Source organism: Coturnix japonica, chromosome 1 (genome assembly GCF_001577835.2).
Source record: "Coturnix japonica isolate 7356 chromosome 1, Coturnix japonica 2.1, whole genome shotgun sequence".
Classification (NCBI taxonomy): domain Eukaryota; kingdom Metazoa; phylum Chordata; class Aves; order Galliformes; family Phasianidae; genus Coturnix; species Coturnix japonica.
Genome location: NC_029516.1, coordinates 110,249,112 through 110,263,541, shown reverse-complemented (window position 1 = coordinate 110,263,541; position 14,430 = coordinate 110,249,112). Strand labels below are relative to the sequence as shown.

The following is a 14,430-nucleotide window of genomic DNA, read 5'->3' as shown; positions in this document are numbered from 1 at the left end:
TGCAGCCAAAGGATTGTGATTAATGGTTCTGTGTCAGGGTGGAGGCCGGCCATAAGCGGTGTCCCCCAGGGGTCAGACCGGTGCTTTCAACATCTTCATCAGTGACATAGACGATGGCATCGCGTGCACCCTCAGCAAGTGTGTGGATGACACCAAGCTAAGCAATGCAGTCAATACACTGGAAGGAAGGGAAGCCATCCAGAGGGACCTGGACAGGCTGGAGAAGTGGGCCCATGAAAACCTAATGAGGTTCAATAAGGCCAAGTGCAGGGTGCTGCACTTGGGTTGGGGCAACCCCAGGTATTTATACAAACTGGGGGAAGACCTCCTTAAAAGAAGCCCTGTGGAGAAGGATTTGGGAGTCCTGGTGGACAAGAAGCTGGACATGAGCTGGCAGTGTGTGCTTGCAGCCTGGAAGGCCAACTGTGTTCTGGGCTGCATTAAAAAAGGGGTGGCCAGCAGGGAGATTGAGATGATTGTTCCCCTATACTTAGCTCTTGTGAGGCCCCATATGGAGCACTGTGTCCAGGCCTGGGGCTCCCAGCACAGGAAGGACATGGAGCTCTAAGAGAGGGTCCAGAGGAGGGCCACTAAGATGATCAGAGGGCCGGAGCACCTCTCCATTGAGGAAAGTTTAAGAGAACTGGGCTTGGAGATCAGAAAGCTTCAGGGAGACCTCATTGCAGCCTTCCAGTACTTGGAGTTTACAAGCAGGAGGGGGAATGGCTGTTTACAAGGGTGGATAGTGACAGGAGAAGGAGGAATGTCTTTAAACTGAGAAAGAGGTGGTTTTAGTTTAGATATGAGAAGGAAGTTTTTCACTCAGTGGGTGGTGATGCACTGGAACATGTTGCCCAAGGGGGTTGTGGATGCTCCATCCCTGGAGGCATTCAAGGCCAGGCTGGATGTGGCTCTGGGCAGCCTGGTCTGGTGGTTGATGACCCTGCGCATAGCAGGGGGGTTGAATTCAATGATTCCATGAATGGAACAGAATGGTTCAATTCTATGATTCTATGGTTATTCTGTATGCTTACATCAACTCACTCATCTCTGCAACTAATACATAAATAGATGAGTGATACTGCTGAATCTGAGTCACAGTAAGAGAAATTACCGTAGCCCATCTAGTGGTTATTTTTTAAGCTTGATTGACTAAAAAGTGGTGCTTATGAAGCTTGAACTCATTGGCTAACTGCAACCTAATGTTATCTAAGGTACATGTTCAAAATACCCTAAGATATATAAAATTCAAGATTTCAGGAATTATTATTTTTAAACAACAGAAAACAGATCAAAAAAAACCTTTTTTTATCTCCCCAGTGGATAAACAAATTTCAGATATTACAATTGCACCATTTTAGAGCAAATAATAAAAGAATCCTTCCCCATTCCTATTTAAAAAGGTAGCAAGCACTTTAAGTAGGCCTGAATTGTTCTGTATGCCTTTCAACGCCTAAGATGCCAGGTAAAGTGTCATGAAGTGTTAACAGTCTCTTGGATTCCAGTGTTGCACAGAAAACTATACGATTCCCAGAAAGGTATTTCAATAGGAGGCTAGTGCAGGTAGAAGCCTTACTGCAGAGGTGGGAATGGTATCCCAAATCTGTATTTTTCTGGTACCAGCAAGACAGCTGCTTCTGAATGGGCTTAAACCTGATGCCTTAGCCATTCATGCCTCTTCCCAGGTGAGTTATGCAAAGATGAAGAAAAGGAAAACCAAAGAGTAATTTAAGTTAGACTGCCATTTCGGAGATGCTGCATTACCTCCAATCCACGCGGTGTTTACTCAAAGTGTTTGTAGCTGAGGTTGTATTACAAAGAGAGCCAAATGCTTTTAGGAAGGAAAATATACAGCTGAGGTTTGTAAATAGCCTAAAGTCTACCCTGCAGTGACACCTTGAGGGGAAAACATTAAAAATAAATAACCATTATATGCATTTCAAATCAGTGCTAAAGGAGCAGGAGCCACAAAACTACCTGGATAGACAGCTGCCTGTTTTCCTGGAGCAACTCATGATCAACATGGGTTTTATAGCACTATTCCTGACAAGCAGCTTCTGCTAAGCCTTACTTCTCCTGAACACAACACATACATCTGTAGTCACATTTTCCTACCTCTTTTTCTTTCCCCCTGAAGGACACACAGCAAATATCTTAAGATTTTCAAAATAATGTTTCTGATCAACATTCATTTTTATCCTTAATATTTCTACATTTGAGAATTACCTTCCAACAAAAATCTGCTTTTTTTTAGAAGAGTCAACCTTTAATTTCTTGTGTTAGGAATAACTGTCGAGGCTCCTGGCAACCAACAAAAGGCCACAAGGTGATGCAGAAGTGGCATCACCATAGAAGTCTCTTCTTGTAGATTTATCTTTGATTTCAGCCCTATGCAGACACAGAGGACTGATTTGCTGTCATCACTATTGACATTAGCAGGTTTTTCTTTCACAAGTTTATCTGCTGCATGACAAGTGCTGGTGGTACATCCAAGCTCTTACAGAGGTTTTCTATAGTCATGAGTCAGAAATGGCAGCAGACATGTGCTCCTGGAGATGGACAACATTTGGAGCTCTATGGCCTCATCTCTGCTGAGAGAAGAAACAGATATTTGAGGAAAACAGTTAACCACCATTTCTATTACTGCAAGTGGTTATTGCTCCTTCCAAAGGACATGCAACACAGGAAAATACCTCCTCCAGAAAGCTTCTGCAGATTTGATGTGTATTGGAATCATAGTATCATAGAATGGTCTGGGTTGGAAAGGACCACAAGGGTCATCTAGTGTCAACCCCTCTGCCATGGGCAGGGTCGCCAACCAGCAGACCAGGCTGCCTAGAACCATATCCAACCTGGCCTTGAATGCCTCTAAGGATGGGGCATCCATAACCTCCTTGGGCAACCTGTTCCAGTGCATCATCACCCTCTGAGTGAAAAACTTCTTCCTAAAGTTCTTTCTAAACTTCCTAGAGCCTTTGCACTGTGCTCACAAATAGCACCATTCTTTACAGTCCCTCCAGCAGGGCACTGATTCCATATATAAGAGATCAGGTAATGTGGCAGTGCTTGTATAGCTCACAGCCTTCCTGTTTTCTGACTAAAATGGTATTGTCAGGGAGGCGGAAGAAGAAAGAGCACTTTCATAATGTTGCTGTTTTGTAGAAAGCAAAAGATACAGCTCCACGTGCTTCCACCAGGGAGATAAAGGGCAGCAAAAAGAATTTTTACATTGGATGTTATGTGCTCTGGCATACTAATATGAATTAATTTTAATTTCTAATCAGTGTGTTTAATTTGTAAAGCCTTAGAAAATGCAATTGGTGTCATCTGGGAAAGGTACATACTAAGAAATAGAACCTTAGATTTAAGTTTGAATTCATTTTAATCCTGCCTGTGGAACTACTCCTAACCTTTATAATTAAGCTATCTCTAAAGCCCAAAAATATCTTAAAGCACAGCTAAAGTGATGGTTCATGAGCTCTGCCAAATAATATAGTCAGTGCATCATTTCCTTCTGCATGTATGAAACACACATTAAATTTAATTCAGAACAGATGGTGTCACTGCAGCAGTCATGTGTGTCCCATATGTGCTGGCAGCAGGAAAACAAGAAATATTTTTCTATTCACTGAAACATTAGTCTCAATTACCTTGAAATAAATCTTAAATAAATAAATAATAATTAAAAAAAAAAAAAATGTCTCTTCTTGATATACTCTTTTCCAAATGAAAGAAAACGAAAACTCATAAGATAATCATATTTACAGATCATTATGGCATTCAGCAGGTAAACATTTTGCTGATAGCCCCCATGTAGGAAACTCAACGGAACACAAACAACAGACATAATTCGTACCTTTCAACAACAACAACATCCACAAGAGTTGTCAGCTGCCAAGTCCTCCATTTTTCACTGGGATTCATCCTGAGAACTGCAGAAAAAGCATTTTTGACATACCTCTCATGTCCTTCGGCAGCTATCAGCTCCTGTGGCAACACAGCCCATAGTTTGAATATTGTACTGACTTCAGGTCTCTAATTCTTCGGTTAGGTTGCTGACTATTACTTATTTTTCCTGGTTTGGAAAATACTGGAGTTGGACCTGATGTTCCTTGTACATCCTTTGTAACTCAAGATATCTGACACCTATCTTCCTTGTGGTCTGTCTGGAAAAGGCATGTATGGTGTGTTAAATGTGATAGGTCACCATCCTCTTGTTGCAAGTTGTGCTGGGGAGTTGACTAGGTTGAGGCTTTTTGCAGTACGAGGTGTCTGGGTTTGGTATATCAACCCACACCTCCATTTTACTGTTGGATGAGGTTAATAACAGACAAATCCCCTCACTGCCTCCTTCCCAGAAGGAGAAGCTGGCCCTGGAAGCCAAACAGCTTTGCTTTTCCAGACTGATGCAGCCAGCAGCTCACCAACTGTGTTTGTCTATGGCCAGGGTGGCTGATTTTGATGATTTTACTGTCTTGCCTGGAGTAAGCTCACAGCAGTTCGTCTTGGTTTAAGAGCAAGTATTCACCCTGAGGTAAATGGCTGAATGAAGCCCAGAGCACGGTTTGGTGTGGCTTTGTTTGGAAAGAGAAAAAATGCACTTCTTTATCACTATTTATTTCTATCCAATCGGTGTTTATGCACACATGTGGTACCCTGTAACTCCATAAAGCTGTAGCATCTGCAATGCCCACAGCACTGCTAAACAGACTTGGAAAACTGCGATTTTCATCACACAGCTCAGCTGTGTTTTATTGGGTGAATGGAGATCCAGCATGCAGTAGCTATCGTTTACAGTTTTCCTTTGAGTAAAGACCGCTGGGTAGGCCTTTTAAGAAGGGGTGAAAAACAGCTTTGAATTGTACAAATTGCAAGAAATAACAGCTAGCTGTATGTGTGCCAGTTTGTGCCACAGGGAAGATGGATATTATAAATGCTCTGGGATTACACTTCATCCTCTTATAGTAGCTTTTTTCCTCACCACTTCATCCTCTCCAGTAATGGCGTTAAATAATACATATGTAATTTTGTTGTTTTATGCTGTGTTATACTTCTAACACTGACCTGGGACTGAGTTTCTCTCCCTCTCCTGAAATTCATGGTGAAGGATGTGGAGATTCTACTGTTCATTTCTGAAGCTTTTGAAGAATTAGAAAATATTGTCTGGAGCTCATACTGCTTTTTCATCAGCACCTCCTGACTTAATCAGATGGTCAGGCACTGTCATGCCATCTGTAGTAAGCTCTGCAGGTTGACATGCCATGCCAAGAGATTTTGGTTGGCAGCCTTTACTCATCAAATTACCGAATGATGGACCTTCCTTTTTCTGGCTAATTATCAGCTTACAAATCTATTGGGTGAGATCGGCTCCATTATAAATTACGAATGAGTCTTTTCAAAAGGACTGTTTTTCCTTCTTAAGCTTTTTACTGAATTGTTTAAGGGTATACCTGCATTCCAGCAGTTTAAATCAAAATATGGCCTTTCAGTCTTCTGCACAGATGTCCACAAAGTAAAAATAATAATAAAAAAATAAAATAAAATAACAAAATGTTGGCAAAAAACAGAAAGAACAGGTAAATACACATACACTATACTGATCAGCTTTAACAAATTTTCTGTTTCTGCTCCAGTGCATTGACATCACTAAAATGAAAGGCTAAAACATTTCCTCCTGAAATTCCACTGGTAACAGAGAATATTGTATAAAAGCATTTAGTCACAACAGCTTGTTTTTTGCTGCTGTTGTTGTTGTTTTTCCATGTGAATATAATTATGTAAATGTAAAAAATTTTCTTGAACAATCATGTATTTCTCTCTTGAAAGCCATGTTTTCTTCTACTGAGGAGCTTATGACTTTCAGGTCAGGCACTCTTTTCTTTTGTGTCTGGAGACCATCTGTTGCATTCTGAGTATTGGATTATTTTCAGAAGCTATTATTTTTGTTTATGATTTTTACCATTCAGAGCTCGATTTCATAAAAAGGTGGATGAACAATTCGCTTTCTTGACAAATTTCTGTGGGTCAGCACAAGAGAAATGAGTGCAGAGTGACAGGAAATTACATCAGGAACTGTGATGCATTGAGAGTGACCAAGCAAGCAAAGATGCAAGTTTAACTAGGTACAGTTCACATAAACAAATCTCATGCAAAGCCAAGGTTAAGGATGATATTTTATGCCTGGTGAGGCACTGGATTTTCTAGTGCTGCATCAGTCATGCAGAACACATTAAATTTGCATTTCAGGCTAGGTCAAGGCAAGCATTAAGTTGTGACCAGGAAAGTGTCATAGGATGATATGTATGGGAGGAAAAGTTACATTATCTACCTCCTCAACATGGCATGCTGATGGGCACTGCTCCCTAAGGTGATCCAGCATCTTGCAGGCCTGGTAGGCTCTCATACTGTTCTCTGTGAAGGCAGATGCCACAACCATGGGGTAAGCCCTGTGGGAGATAATCCTAGACTCTGAGTATCATCAGGTAGTAGATAACCAGCTATGAATGTGCAGAGCTTAATGGTGCGGTAGCCTGTGAAAGGAGAGATGTTGGTATGAAATCATACCAGAGAAAGTAAAGAAATTCATCTCTGTAAAACAGGTTCTGCATTCTTCTGCAAAAAGATTGCCCAACATTAGGAAAAAGCGAGTATTTTTAAAACACAAAAAATAAACAAGAAATACAGAAACAGAAATGTCATGATCTCTCATGAAAGTATTTGGTGTGGCTATTCAGGAGCGGCAAAATGTGACTTGTGGAAGGAGCAAAACAGACATAACATGCTAGCCAGTTGGATAGCCTGAAAAATGCTCACTATATAAGCAGCTGTCAACACTGAATGAGAAATGTTGTCTTTAGGAAAATGCATCTTGTCACTATTAACTGATTCTTTGTAACTGCATAGTGCTACAATTAGGGAATTAAAGATTGATTAACTTATAGTTAGTATAGATAAGACTTTTATAACAGACTTCTCAAATCACAATGATGAATTTGATCTCTTTAAGAATTGTTCTAACAGGTGTTTTCTTGCATGTTCCACAAAATTGTGATTACTTGCAATCCCTACTTTAACCACTAGGTGGCATTTGGCCATGGTGGAAGAGTACAATTATGGACATGAAATGTAGTATTGCATTTTATACAGCGTAATGAGATGTAAGCACGAATTCGGTGGCAGAAATGAGGATGTGGGTGGATGCTCAGTATAGGTTCAAAAAAGTTCTATTCTACAAAATATGTCATTAAAATACCTTAAAGATTTCTGCATGGTACATGATAATACAAAGTCTCAGGACTGATCTCTGATTGAGCTTATTATTGAGAGAATAGTAATTATTAGTCTTGCAGAAATGTTACAAAATCCAGAAAGATCAGAGAAGATAGGCTATATTAGCTAGGTATCAGCAGGGTAGCAAGTCCCTCTCCTCTCTTCTTTTATATAAATCTCTGCAAAAATAAATAAATAAATAAATAAACAAAGAGAGAGAGGGAGAGAGAGAGAGAGAGACTACATTTGCCTGCCCTTTGTAAAGAAGACTGATTACAGACTCTCTTCTTAACTTTGCAGCTGGTTTTCCAGGGTCTCATACTATGGTCATGAACTAAATACCCCTGTAGTAGGCTCCATATACTTGAACTACTACTAGACATCCACTAAGTGGGCATGTGCAGGGGGCTATGAGATTTTTGGTTTAAATGCAAGATTAGCAATGTTTACAGTTCATAACGCACACACAAAAACATGCTTTATAATGATATTTTGAAACAGAAGAGGAAAAGGACTAGGTAAATAAAATGCTGTGAGGGAAATAAATGAACACACAAACACGCTGAGCCCATCCTCCATCTCTAATATGGAAGGCTCTTGAATATTGCTAAGCAGAAAAGTACCAGCAGAGACATCAAAGTGCCGAGCTCCCACCAGTTGTTTCTCCATACAGTCATTCGTTGACATGTGGCTGTAGAGATCCTCCCTTTCCTACCAATTGCAAAAGTATCTGAAACAAATAGATGAACTAATGTGTGAAGTAAAATAATTCATAAGGTATTTATTCACCTGAACAAGTACTCAACTTCATTTGTGTGCTTAGAGAGATAACTCCAGGTGGATTCCATCAGAAGTCTCATCTCCACAATGCATGCATTATAAAAGAGCACAATTTATATCTGATGAGGAGGCAGTTTCTCAGAAGAAGTCCAGGTCAACTAATTTTCACTGAGGAATTTATTTCCTCTGCCTCATTTGACATTCCAACTTGTGAAGGCTCACAAGGACTACAAACATGAACTGCTGATGTAGGGGTAGAGTTGCAGTAGCTTGCTGCATTCTGCTTTGTGTCCTTCACACTGGCTTCCTTCAGAGAGACCACTAGAAAAAAGCAGGAACTGATACCTCTAAAGGTGAGACAGCTTCTCAAGAATAAGGCATTAACCCATTCACCGCAAATAACTCCTCACCTGCACCTTCATTGTCATATACACTGCCAAGCTCCAGCCGAAGGGATAGAAATTGTCCCCTCCATCTATGTTTACTCTTCGGTTGGCCAACCACATCCACTCACCAGCAGCACTGTTGGGATTGACTGTCACTTCATGCTGGAAAAATCACAACTGTGCTCTCATTTCAGTACTACACGTAGCTGCTGGTGGCCAGTTCTTTCCAGGCTGGGACATGGAAGGACCTGAGGCCTGTGCAGCCTGGGACCTACAACGCACAGCTGAGTCCTGCATCATCAGGAGGGTCTTCCAGGGCATGGGGTTCAAATAGGTGTGGGCTAATGAAGTCCCAGTCCAGCCAGCCTCTCCACCCCTCTGTCTGAGGTCATAGCTTCACATTGACTCTTCTGGAATTTGTACTTTTAGCTTCATTTTTGTGAGATCAAATCACCTTTATCTACACCACTGATAAATACTCTCATCTTCAAAACTCTCCATGCAGTTTTAATACAAGCAGAGTAAAGTCAAACCTGCCTTTATTTTTTCCCTTCCTCTGGCAAATACAAATTTGTAAATGGTTTTGTAATTGCAGTATGGTTCAAACAGAAGCTCAGTACAGTTTACAAGATAAGATTTGCTCAGATTCAGAACAGATTGATAAGGGATTTCAGCACAAAGGTGATGTAAATCAATGCACGCCACCTGCAATAAGGATAAGACTTGTAAACTGACAGGGGAAAAGATAAAGCCTGTTTAGATGCATAAGAACAGCAGACACTTTTTTTTTCTTATTTTTTTTCCCCTCAGGAAGCGATAAGATAAAAATGTTGTTTAGCACATACCTTTGAAGCATTGTATCAGGACAGGTTATCTTGTAGAAACTTCTTAAGATAAATGAATTATCTTTTTGCTAACATTACTAACCTCAAGAGACCACAGGGACATACAAAAGAGCATGTCAAAGAAAGCAAGCACTTCCTACAGTGTATTCTCACAACTCACCAGAATCAGCCCAGAGAACTCCACCATTTCAGAGTGGCTGTATCTGTCTCACTGGCAATCTAGTCCTCCTGCCCTGTATAGCTTTCAAACTCGTAAGAGAAACAGCTTAACTAATTTAGTTGTTCTGATATCACTTTTCCATATAATAGCACCTGTCACAGTGAGGTTGGAGAGTCTTTGAGTAGGAGGGTGATAGCTGTAAAGCTTCTTATGTTTTGATGGCCCACTCAAAACAATTTAATAGTTATTTTTGGAAACATTTAGTCAAGTATCAGTAAGGTCAATTTAGCTTTTGATTTAAGTTGTTCTTTATGTCTCTCAAACATGTTAAAAGCTAGAAATATGAACTTTATTGTTCTTTATTCCTTTGTTATGATGTAAAAAGAACTAGAACTTAAAAGGAAATATGATTTCTACTACACCTTGAAAAAAGAATGATGTTATCCTTAATGATTTCTGATAGCTCATCGCTGAAGCCTGGCTTTCTTAAACTTGATACTCAGAGCACGTGTATTCCAGTGTTTGTTCATTCATCCCTCAAAGTGTGCGCTTTGACATGAAGATTTACAGTCTAAAATATTGTTAGCAATTACTTCAATAAGATGTGCTGTTTCATTGTTCACAATGGGCAAATTATTGGCCAGCTTTAGTACAAACAATTTCAAATAAAATTGAAGCATCATGTCTGTTGCCTGTGTAAATAAAAGAGTAAGAACAGAGACTCAGAAACAAACAATAGTTAACTGCAAAATAAATACAGGCCTGAATATATTGCCAATTTATTATTCTCTGCCTTCAGTCTGTGAAGTTCAACCTAGATGTATCTGTTAAAAAATTATGCTAACAGCTAAAAAAAGACTAAGTGCAGGGATAGAATATTTCAGGATCTGGGCCTAAGAAATCCTTCTGGCTCCAGCACTGAGACAAAACCAAAAGCAAACACTAAATCAGTTTGTTGGTGTCCAGAGCCTAGAAACCTTCAGAAAGATTTCTTGAATGAGGCCAGGATTTAAATCAATTTATCCAGAAAATACACTCATTTAGGAAAATTCATCTCTCTTTGTTAGGAAAATGGAGTAAGGATTTATTCCTCCTGCAAGCCTCCTTCTCCTCTCTTCTCTCTTCTCCTCAGAAGATTATACTGTTTATGGTATTTCAGTGGATCGTTTAGTTATAACTTCAGAAGAGAATATATTCAAATTTGGGGGAAATACAATATACAGGGATCATTGATTCATCTTTTCTGATTATTTCTGCCAATTCTATTTCATTGTTCAACCCCATAAAAGGGGAGAAACCTTAAATCAGCAATTTCTTTCACAGATAAACCACCTCAGCAATAGTGGGTTTTTTTTTTTCCAAACTCTGGGTGAAATGTGTCAGTCATTCCTAGCAAGTCATACATGCAGTCAGAGCACATTTAAAAAGGTCTGACATTCTTTTCAAATAAATTCACCTGTATTCATTCCATAAAACTGTTAAATGTTGACTTTTACCATAAAAATACCACAAGCTTACCAAGAAAGTATTGCATAGTAGTGAGGTACTTTGCACTGAAATAAGTTGGTTAGTTCATCAGAGAGCTGGAATGACAAAGATATGACCTCAGGAATATTAATGGTTCTTTATTAATCTACACAAGCACTCCCTAGGATAAGAGGCAGGTAAATTATGTCACAGTGCGCAAGTCAAAAACACATGGAGTAAACAAGTTTTAAATCTGTGTTTTAGTTAATGAAACACGATTGAAATGATGTATTTAAGTAGCTAAATATGGATCTTGTACTTCAAGAAATTTAAGGATGTCACTAGGGAAAAATATTCCAGAATAATCCCATAATAATCAACAGTGTTAAAAAACAGATGATTTTCCTCCCCTGGAAACTGTGATTTGGGCTTTCTACAAGTCCCCTGCAGAGGTGGCAATCACTGATATTCAGAGGATGACTTTTGCGTTCATCGTCATGTCATTAATACACAGACAGTCTTTTGATGAGATGGTGAAAGACAACACTTTCATACAACGTGGGCATTACACCGACAAGTATGGGGAAGAACATAATCTAATGAATGTGATCACAAATCAGGTTCATGGTTAGACTTGGTCATCTTGAAGGTGGTCTCTTACAGCACAGGTGGTTCTATGAAATATGTATCTATTCTTACTCTTAGACTGTTTTAGCATGAAAGTTCGAGGTCTCTTCAAATCCAACAGCTGTTCATGGTGATGAAACTATGTGTTTGAAAAAGCTGACCAGCAGTGAAAAGTACTGGACTGGTTTGACTATCTCTGTTATTGTCTCTTCCCACTGCACTGAAAAAACAAACCCATACCTACAATGTTACATGACTTCCTCTGATTTCTCTGTTGCAATTTCCTCTTACTCATCTGGTTTAGGATGGTTAAAGAAGCCTGTGTACCTTTTCTGCATTAGGTCTCACCTAAACAATTCTGCTAAGGAACAAAACAAAACAAACAAAAACTCTCTAAAATTCATTCCTCCTTGGATTTCTACAAAACATATATATCAGAAATTTGCATTAGAATTCAAGTTTAAAAAGCTGTAGTACAGCAACATATCTAATGACTGCTGAATTTTCTTAAATGAGATTAAAAAGTAAAATTAAAGTGAAGTCTTTAAATGATTATTGATAGTATTGAAATCCACAGCCAGTAAGTAGATCTTGAATTAAAAATGAACATTAATTAAAGAAAGCTTATTAAAAAAAAACACAACAACTTACAGTCTGTCCTCAAGAATTCTGGTGGGGGTGTCAGAGATGTGGTTTATTATGTGTTATAGAATTTCTTGCTTTAGCGTACCAGGCACCTAAAAGTTTTATCAAGGTGTGCTTTGCACAGGGGACATGACCTTTATCTGTAGGTTATCTGACTTAGCAAGTCACATCCTTTGGGAAAGAGAATACACTTGCTCCTGACATAGCAAAGCTATGCAAAGTTGATTTTAGCATTTCAAAAGTGACTGCCGTTTTTTCAGTCCTCGGCATTTAACCGTTGGAGTAAAAGGGAAAGGGAAGAAGGAAGGCTGTCACAGTAACCTGTCGGTAGAGCCTGTAGGGAAAGAACAGTACAGACTGTGCAGAAATAGCAGAGTCCCACCATCCAGACATTTTGGAAGATACTGCAGCTTCTGTTTTTCTCCTTGTACTTGAGAATGTTTCAAAGGCAGGATTATAAAAGACATCATACATTCAGCTCAAAACTGTAACTGGGGCTCTGGGTATAGAGAAGGGGGCAGGTACAGAGGCAGCACACACAGTTCTGAAGGACTCATTACAAAGCACTTTTCTTTGTACCTCTCTGCATAGGTAAGGATTGCAGCTGGGTGGATGATTCACCACTTCACTTAGACCATGAGGAGAAGAATTAGTTAACCTGAGACTTCTTTACTAAGCTGCAGACCTGACCTAAATACCACACTTAAGCAACAGGGGTTTGTGAATGCGGGATTTCAAGCCAGAGCTGCACTAATGCAGACCTAACCCTTTGGCCTAACCTAGTTATAAGTATCAGTTGCCATCACGCACCTGTGAATCATGAATTTCTCAATGCACCAAAGGGTTGTCACGTACTAGAAACCTAAGGTCACAAAAAATACCAAAGTAGTATCACCTTCTTGAAGCAATAATTAAAGGGTGGTATTAAACCACCTACTCATTTGCCTTTCCCCTGGGAGTATTTGATACAGCCTTTGTCTTAGGTAGAAACTTCTACTGATCCAATATGATCACCTTGTTCCCACCTAAGGGCATGCCTAAAATAAACAGACATAGAGAGTATTGTAAAAATAAACAAAAAAACTCCAGATGCATACACACACATATATACATATACACACCAAAACAACCACCACAAACTCATGCCTTTATCCTTGCATTGACTGACACTTACCTTCTACTCTCAAACTTCAGTTCTCCCAGCAAAGTAGGGAAGAGCGGAGAAGAAAACTACCATTATTTGGATACTGCTTGTGCTGACCCCATCATCTTTGTTAATAGCCTTTAATGAGTAACTCAGTCATGGATAAGCAGGCTAGCATTATTATTTTGCCATCTTAGCACAGTCAGCATGATTCAGAACAGTCATAAGACTGTCACAGTTTCCAAATTTTCAAAAGCTGTGGGAAAACAATTAGTTCTTAGCTGAGAGAGAAGGCTTAGCTCTCATTACCACAAAAAGAAAACCAGCAGCCTTTTGGTTGACATAAAATGCATATGTATACACACACACACTTAAATAAAATAAAAAGGAAATATTACTATCCAACAGAGATTACTCTAGAGCAGACACATTTCCCCTGGCTGAGAGATCTGCGAACAACGGAGAAAATTGCTATAACAATTAATTTTATTTATTATGCCAGCGTGGCTAGGAAAACAGTCCCTTGACACGCAATGCCTTGTCTTACAGCCTTAAGTCATGCCGACTTCAGTGATAAGACAGACGTAAGTGTTCTATCAGGCATGAAAGCTCATATTTTCTGTACAATGATTCCCTTTTACATCAAGCCTCTTCAAATAGTTATTAGTGAGCACTGCATGTTGACCACAGCCCTGATAAGAAAGAGAACTACAGATACCCGGTAGAAAACACTGATGCTTGATGGTTTTCAGAAAATAAAAACTACTTTTACTAGACTTTCGGGGGGGTCAAGACAAGTTGTATCTGAGCACAATTTTGTGATCTTGCCAAAAGTTTATATGTGGAAAAAAATAAAATAAACCAACAAAATAAGAAGTCTGCTGATGCACACAGTTACTACCCAGACTTGTATCAACAACACGTTGCATAACTTGGACGTTGCACAAGAAGTTAGTGGTTGCTAACGAAGAGTAAAAAACACGAAGACAAAAACACTGCAGGGATAGATATGTGCACCTGGTAGCAAAGGGTCCTTTGAGAGACTTCCTGAACTACCTATCACAAAGCCTGAGCTCTAAGGGTCTTATAGACTAGCCTCCCAGTAGT

General features: G+C 39.5%; 1 long non-coding RNA gene across 1 annotated transcript in view; it reads right to left on the bottom strand.

Moving 5' to 3' along the window:
- LOC107325658 overlaps window positions 1-13,634 on the bottom strand; it is a 40,949-nt gene extending 27,315 nt beyond the window's left edge. Inside the window, exon 1 of the long non-coding RNA XR_001559734.2 lies at window positions 13,354-13,634. This is a non-coding gene — a long non-coding RNA (uncharacterized LOC107325658). The remainder of the gene's footprint in view (window positions 1-13,353) is intronic.
- Between the last annotated feature and the right edge of the window lie 796 nt (window positions 13,635-14,430).